This window comes from Muntiacus reevesi, chromosome 1, assembly GCF_963930625.1.
Source record: "Muntiacus reevesi chromosome 1, mMunRee1.1, whole genome shotgun sequence".
Classification (NCBI taxonomy): Eukaryota; Metazoa; Chordata; class Mammalia; order Artiodactyla; family Cervidae; genus Muntiacus; species Muntiacus reevesi.
Genome location: NC_089249.1, coordinates 129,331,762 through 129,340,246, shown reverse-complemented (window position 1 = coordinate 129,340,246; position 8,485 = coordinate 129,331,762). Strand labels below are relative to the sequence as shown.

At 37.9% G+C, this 8,485-nt stretch overlaps 1 pseudogene; it reads left to right on the top strand.

Annotated features, from left to right (window-relative positions):
• Positions 1-7,677: 7,677 nt before the first annotated feature.
• Positions 7,678-8,117, top strand: LOC136163720 (large ribosomal subunit protein uL24-like; annotated as a pseudogene).
• The last annotated feature ends 368 nt before the right edge of the window (positions 8,118-8,485 follow it).

Below are 8,485 nucleotides of genomic sequence, written 5' to 3'. Positions count from 1 at the left end.
CCAAGATAAAAAAAAAAAATCAGCCATGTTTCCAAATTTCAGCATTTAAAATACAAAAATACTATCATACAAAATCTATCATATGAACTAAAATGGTACATAGTATTATAAATATTCTAACTGATCAAAGTAATATTGATTAAAACCTGGGACCTTTGGGCTTAGAATGCTCATTTTAAACCAAAAAACTAAAATACACAATTCAATTTCTTGAAGGAAGGGGTTTTGGTCAGGAAATGAAATGGACTCTGAATTATGATCATTAATATACCAGGAAAAAGAGTTGCTTGCAATCAGGAAAGTGTTATATTTAGATGACTACTGAAGACAAATCAGAGTAAAGTGAAAGCCTTCAATAATCATCTGGATTTGGCCAGAATACATAAATTTAAGTCAGAGACTATAGAATAAGAATAAATTCTAGGTCCCTAAGCAAAAGTTTTAAAAGAATCTCCTTCACTCTCCTCCCTACACTAATATATTCCTCTTTATCATGAATTCTAAATAGATACCCTTTTTTCACTGACCCAGTGCATTTAAGAGATGTCATTTCTACTAATTATACTTCTTGTCAAGAGTCATGCAGAGGGTTAAGACCAAGGAATACTTTTGAAATCACAAGATAAAAATACTTTCTCAATAGATAGGGCTTGGAGAAGGCAGAATACATGAGAACAAATCTGAAAGGACTCTACAGACTTCCCTTTAACAAAGAGAGAAGTTTCTGAAAAGCCCAAATTCAATTATCTACACACACACACACACACACACACACACACACACACACACACACACACACACACACAAATGAGTAGTCAACCTATCTCAATCTGCCAACGAAGAAGCAGGGGAAACGAGAGGAATTTAGGGAGATTACACAAAAGGCTAGCCTTTAAGATTTCAAGACAGGCTTTTGTATGTTTTAATATTTCACTTTGTAAGGAGGGAGTATAGCATGTATATTTTTGCATATTTATCTTTTCTGGTTGACCTACAATGTAAAAGAATCTGAAAAAGAATACATATCTAAGAATAATATTCAATTATGTATATATAACTGAATTACTTTGCTATACACATGAAACAAAGTAAATCAACTATACTTCAATTTAAAATAGTACATGAACAATACTCTAGCACTGAACATAGCCAGGTAAAGCATATTTCCCAAAATCTTTGCTTTTCTTACATTACCAGTGAATTTTAGAATAAAAATAAACATTAAAAAAAATTTAAATGCAAAAAAAGTTTTTATTGGTTGAAAATTGGAAACAGTCTAGTGAGAATGTTTCTATGCCTGTATTCACGTTATATAAGCTCACATTCTACCAGTAAAACAATAAAAGCAGGACGTCTCTTATTTAGACACTTCACGAAAGAAAATCATCTATATCATAAAGTAAAAAGATAATATTTCTAGGGTCAAAAGATGCAACTCTATGTCTCAGCTATAACATTAGTATTAAAAGAAGCAAAAAATAAAATAAAAAGGCAAATTCCTAAGTTAAGTTTTTAAAGAATACTTATGGACAGTTATAGGCTCTCTGAACCTAGGCAGTAAGAAGCAAAATTTGTAGCATCCTGAATAGTGAATTGTCACCCTCTAAAACAAAGAGGGTGAGCTTCTCTTATGACTAGCCCTCAAACTTGTGATTTCAGGGTCATATGCAAATATTTGTGTTTTCTTATCTTGTCTCAAGCACATAGTGCATAGTCCTTTGTTCATGAAGAAGAAATAGACCAAGCTCTAGATAACCAGACTTATTATCAGGAAGGGCTATGACCCTCTAAAGGTAATTTCTGCTGAAGGGTTTGTAGGACTTAGAATAATGAGTTAGGACCAATACACTTGCACAAAGAATTATTTTTTAAAACCAAAATCTACTAGTGGGATTAGTGCCTGTGAAGAAGAAAGAATCTTTCTCAGATACCTACTATCCATGCTGCCCTGCTACATGTATTGTGCGTGTGTGCCCACACACTCAGTTATGTCTGACTCTTTGTGACCCCATGTAGCCCACCAGGGTACTCTGTCCATGGGATTCTCCAGGCAAGAACACTGGAGTGGGTTGTCCTTTCCTCCTCCAAGGGATCTTCCCAACCCAGGGATCGAACCTGCATCTCTTGTGTCTCCTGCATTGGCAGGAGGATTCTTTACAACTGTGCCACCTGGGAAGTATTGATAATTGTCAAAAAGTTAGAAATAGCCTAAGGCAATGAAAGTTTCTTCAACAAATGGCATTACTCAAATTTGCCCATTTAAAACTCGGGCCAGACCCTGAAGGCTGATGAAAACAGCCAGCTTCAACGTATAATAACTCCAATGATATTTCTTTCATTACCTAAAGAGAGTCAAGGACCATTAGCATTAAATAGGCAAAGGCTTTTCTAAAAATAGTGAGAGGACCTAGAGGGGCAGGATGGGGGGGGCAGCGGAAGGAGGACTTAAGGAGGAGGGAACATATGTATACTTATAGCTGATGCATGGTGTTGTACGGTAGAAACTAACAGCATTGTAAAGCAATTATATGCCAATTTTTAAAATTAAATTTTAAAGATGGTGGGAAAAATCACTTTGCTGTACACTGGAAACTAACACAACAATCAACTCTACTCCAATATAAGATTTTTTTTAATTAAATAAACAGAAATGGCAGGAGATTTAGCATTTATATTATAATATATAATTGAGCTTTTTACAAAACCAAAGCTTTTTTAATTTGGGGTCTATCTGTTAAAATCGCTCCAACCTGTATCTTGGCTTTAAAGAAATGACATAGGTAGCTAACTGAACTGGCCTACTGGCTTGGTCTATTGGCATAAAATAATAAAAATGCAACAAGCTAATACCACTATTAGGACCAATGATTTAAAAGCTGCATTGTCAGCAGTGAAGAATGCAATTTCAGAATTACAATGAAACTCTTCTATAATAAACTCATAAAAATGATATATATGGGATACTGTAGTGTGGGAAAAGTAGACAGTATTCCAAAAATAATATTTGAACCCCAGTTATGTACAAAAGCATACTGAGAGCTAACAAATTATTCTTGTCCACAACTTACTAAAAAGTCACACAGACACACAAACACCCCAAAACGGTATAGATTTTTGAAGTTTGAAAGTATTATAAAAATTATCTAATCTAGTCTCTCAGTCAAAAAAACATTTCGGTAGTTTTCTAAATTGTTTACAATTCAGAAAGCAGAACCTGCTTCTATCTTTTTCTTTTCCTTACAATTTATCTGTTAAAGAAACAGTGACCTTCATTATTCATTACCACATGAACTGGACTCAGTAACAATCAGGAAAGAGCTTCATTTTTTCCTATCACTGCATGAAACATTCTGTCAGGTCTCCCCTCCACTATCCTTGACAGCATCTCTTTCAGATTTCTTTTCATAACAGTTTTGCCATCAGGTATTAAAAAGTTAAGTCTTGTCTAAATCAAAGCATTAATCTTACATTTGATTTAGAGCTTCTCCCCTCACGTCCCCTCAGGAATGACTCCTGGTGTGTGGGAAGAAGAGAAGCAGTGAGAAGATCAGGAGGAAGGCTCCGCTTTGTTCTTTTATGATTCTTCCTTCCCTCCCCACCCCCATATTTGCCTTTTGCATTTCTGGATCCTAGGAAATGGCAGGGATAAAAAAATATATGTCTTGTTTATAATTCTCATTTGACTATTAAATGCACTCTACATGCAGGCTTCCAAATACTAGATCTCACAAGACACGTCTGTGGATTGGGAGGAGACCTTCAGTAAGGTCCTATCGTCTATATGTTTCCTGCCATTGACAAAGAGCTCTTCAACCCACCGCTAAAATCATCACCACTGGCTCTCAGGTTTGGTCTAGTAGTCAGCCCTCTTGGATAGGGTCCGCATGGTTCCAAGAAATTACAATGAAAGTGCAGCCTGACAAACTGCTGACCCCTCCCTTCCTTGCTCTGCAATCAAAGAAAGGCACTTCTACTTAGCTGTTTTGTTTTGTTTTTTCAGTTTTCCCCAGAGGAGCAGCAGAGATGTGTTATTATCACACTTTGCTCCAAATTAGGGGCTCTGCCCATCAGCTTCTCTCAAGAAAATGCTCATATTGGGCTTGGGAAAAGACCAGTAGATTCTAAAATTCTAAAATTTTTGCAAGTAGCTGGCCATGGGCTGAGATGCCAATTTGCCATTTCACAGACAACTCTAACTTTTATAAGCAGTACTCATGAGCTCCCCAAGACTTGATTTGAGGGTAAGGGGAGCACCTCTCTTCCCTCCCTGTAAAAGAAAATAAAGAAAAGCCACACTGTTTTCTATGAACTTCTTTCAAAAAATCTTAATTGAATCTCTTCTCCTAAATAGACGAGCAGATGGCAGCACTGGTGATCTGACCAACTAACAGTAAAACTGTGGAGCTATGTCTAGCACCTCTCTTTGAAGCGTGGACGTACTTGTCACCCAATGTCCTAAGCTTTGAGGTCCCAAGTTTTAAGTCAAGACATCCTTGATTCCATATGCTGTTACAGACATAGCGTGACTTTTGAATAAAGCTATTTTAATGAGAATTTGTCTTTCTGAATTGTCATCCAACTACCCTAAAGGAGAAATCCAAAATAAAGAGCTGAAGCCCCTGACCCTAATGGCTCTGTCTCTTTAAAATGAAACTCATTTTTTTGAGCTTTGCCTGTGGTCCAGCCTAGATGGAAAGGGCATAAGCAAAGGTAATTAAAAGGGTTATGACGGCCAGAGCAGCACAGCATTATCCTAACTGCGTCCTTCCTGGTGTAAATAAATCCATCTGTTTCAGTCGCCCCACTAGCAAACGAGTTCAAGTACCATATCACACCGGAATATAAATCCTGTATCATAATAATATCGGTCAATGTATTCTCAATTAGGAATGAATTAGGCAACTATCAGTATATTTATTACTTAATGGAAAAGCTAGAGTCCTCATTTCTATAAGACATAATTTGTTAGCTCTTTAAGACTTAAGAAAATAAAGTGCAACCATAGATACTATGTTAGTTTTATTTCTTCACAATTTCGAAATAAATTTAATTATTAGGAAGATAATTAATCCTACGATGTCACATAACTACCTTCATTATTCTAATTCTGTTCATAAATATACAGTTAACTGTAAATATACAGCTAATATAAGTCATGGGAAAAAGCTAAGACCAGAGTCAGAAAACCTAGATTCACACTCTTGGCCCTAAGTCTCACTGGCTAAGCAATTTTTGGCAAATGACTTAATCTTACTTACTCTTGGTTTCCTAATTTGCAAAACAGCAATGATAATAACATAGTGAAGTTGTCGTTCTTTTTAAAGGAACTGTAAATCACTTTGCAAATATTAGCTTTCTCTCACTTTAAAAAGGCATTTTTTTCTGATAGATCCCATAAGTAGAATTCACCTAATGATTAGGAACACAGTCCTTGAAGTCAGACAGCCTTGGTAATCATTCAGTGTCAATACCTATTTGCCGAGCAAATAATGAAATATTTGTTCAGCCTCTTTCTACGGGAGAACTCCTAGTCATGTATGTAAAATATACAAATATCTGCCTTAAGTGATTCTCGATCACAGTACATACTAGAAACACTGTGGGTTCTGATTCAGTAGGTATTTAAGCTTCATTAAATGCTTTTTGCCTCAATCCTTAGAGTTGCACTTAAGCTTCACAGGTATTTGGAAGCTAACCCAGGACTGAGAACCACTAAGACACCTCTTAGGGATTAAATGAGATCATGTACACAGATACTGAGAATATCAGTCAGTTCAGTTCAGTTCAGTCGCTCAGTCGTGTCCAACTCTTTGCAACCCCATGAATCACAGCACGCCAGGCCTCCCTGTCCATCACCAACTCCGGTGGTTTACTCAGACACATGTCCATCGAGTCAGTGACGCTATCCAGCCATCTCACCCTCTGTCGTCCGCTTCTCCTCCTGCCCCCAATCCCTCCCAGCATCAGGGTCTTTTCCAATGAGTCAACTCTTCACATGAGGTGGCCAAAGTATCAGCTTCAGCATCAGTCCTTCCACTGAACACCCAGGACTGATCTCCTTTAGGATGGACTGGTTGGATGCTTAATTCAAATAGGTATGTAGATTATCCAAAGCTATGGTTTTTCCAGTAGTCATATACAGATGTGAGAGTTGGACCATAAAGAAGGCTGAGTGCTGAAGAACTGATGTTTTCAAATTGTGGTGCTGGAGTAGACTCTTGAGAGTCCTTAGGACTGCAAGGATATCAAACCAGTCAATCCTAAAGAAAATCAGTCCTGAATATTCATTGAAAGGACTGATGCTGAAGCTGAAGCTCCAATACTTTGGCCACCTAATATGAAGAAGCCCACTCACTGGGAAAGACCCTGATGCTGGAAAAGATTGAGTGCAAGAGGAGAAGGGGACAACAGAGGATGAGATGGTTGGATGGCATCACCAACCCAGTGACATGAGTTTGAGCAAACTCTGGGAAATAGTTGAGGACAGAGAAGCCTGGTGTGTTGCAGTCCATGGGGTCACAAAGAGTCAAACACAACTTAGCCACTGAATAACAAAATGTAGATTATATTCTGCTTTTTAAATATTATATATATTTATGAAAACTATTTCATAAGGAGCATTTAAGAAATACTGTAATCAATGAATTATTAAAGTGGTAGTTCTCAAACTTCAGCATGATTTTAATGAGGGGTAGGAAAAAATTGTAAAAACAAATTGCTGGGCCCTATCCCCAGAATTCTAATTCAGTAGGTTTGAAATAGAGACTAAGAAATTGTATTTCTAACAAGTTCCCAGGTAATACACTGCTGCTGCTACAAGGATAAAACCACTGGATTAGAGAAACACTGTGTATGTTTGATGATCAGTCACTCAGTTATATCTGACTCTATGTAATTCCAAGGACTGTAGTCTGCCAGACTCCTCTGTCCATGGCATTATCCAAGTAAGAATACTGGAGTGGGCTGCCATTTCCTTCTCCAGGGGATCTGCCCAACCCAGGGATCAAACCCACATCTCTTGTGTCTCCTGTACTAGCAAGTGAATACTAATGATATTTTTTAAATTATATGTGTGTGTGTGTGTGTGTGTGTGTGTGTGTGTATAATATAAGAGCAAACAATAGGGAGGAAAAACAGTACCAAAATTTTAGAGTTTAGATGTAAGATCAATTTTGTTGGATGACTTTAAATACAGTCTCACATGGTACTCAATGAAGCCTTAACTGATACCGTCTCCCTGAGAGAAGGGGGGATGGGAATGTGTAGTCCCATTATACCTTATATTGACTTGAGATGTAGCACTGCATTTAACAGCTTTGTATGGAAATGAACTGGTAAGGCATTACTTCCTCCCTTTAGTAGAAAGCAAGCACTGAGAACTTCCAGATGCTCAAGCTGGAAAAGGCAGAGAAACCAGAGATCAAATTGCCAACATCTGCTGGATCATCAAAAAAGCAAGAGAGTTCCAGAAAAACATCTACTTCTGCTTTATTGACTATGCCAAAGCCTTTAATTGTGTGGATCACAACAAACTGTGGAAAATTCTTCAAGAGATGGGAATACCAGACCACCTGACCTGCCTCCTGAGAAATCTGTATGCAGGTCAGGAAGCAACAGTAAGAATTGGAACAACAGCTTTTCCCTTCTGTGGCCATCGCTGAAGCGCCAGCGGCCAAAATGAAGTTCAATCCCTTTGTGACTTCTGATCAAAGCAAGAATCAAAAAAGGCATTCCAATGAGCCTTCCCACATTCACAGGAAAATTATGTCTTCTCCTCTTTCTATAGAGCTAAGACAGAAGCACAACGTTCAATCCATGTCCATCCAAAAGGATGATGGAGTTCAGGTTGTACGAGGGCACTACAAAGGACAGCAAACTGGCAATGTAGTCCAGGTTTACAGGAAGAAATACGTCATCTACATTGGACGAGTGCAGCGGGAGAAGGCTAATGGCACAACTGTGTCCACGTGGGCATTCACCCCAGCAAGGTGGTTATCACCAGACTAAAACTGGACAAAGACCACAAAAAGACCCTCGAATGTAAAGCCAAATCTAGCCAAGTAGGAAAGGAAAAGGGCAAGTATAAGGAAGAAACAATTGAGAAGATGCAGGAATAAAGTCATCTTGCCTACAGCTTTCATTAAAAACTGTTAAAATGGACAAAAAATGAAAAAAAAAAAAAAAGAACTGGAACAACAGACTGGTTCCAAATAGGGAAAGGAGCACATCAAGGCTATATATTGTCACCCTGCTTATTTAACTTATATGCAGAGTACATCATGAGAAACGCTGGGCTGGATGAAGCACAAGCTGGAGTCAAGATTGCTGGGAGAAATATCAATAACCTCAGATATGCAGATGACACCACCCTTACAGCAGAAAGGGAAGAACTAAAGAGCCTCTTGATGAAAGTGAAAGAGGAGAGTGAAAAAGTTGGCTTAAAACTCAGCATTCACAAAACTAAGATCATGGCATCTGGTCCCGT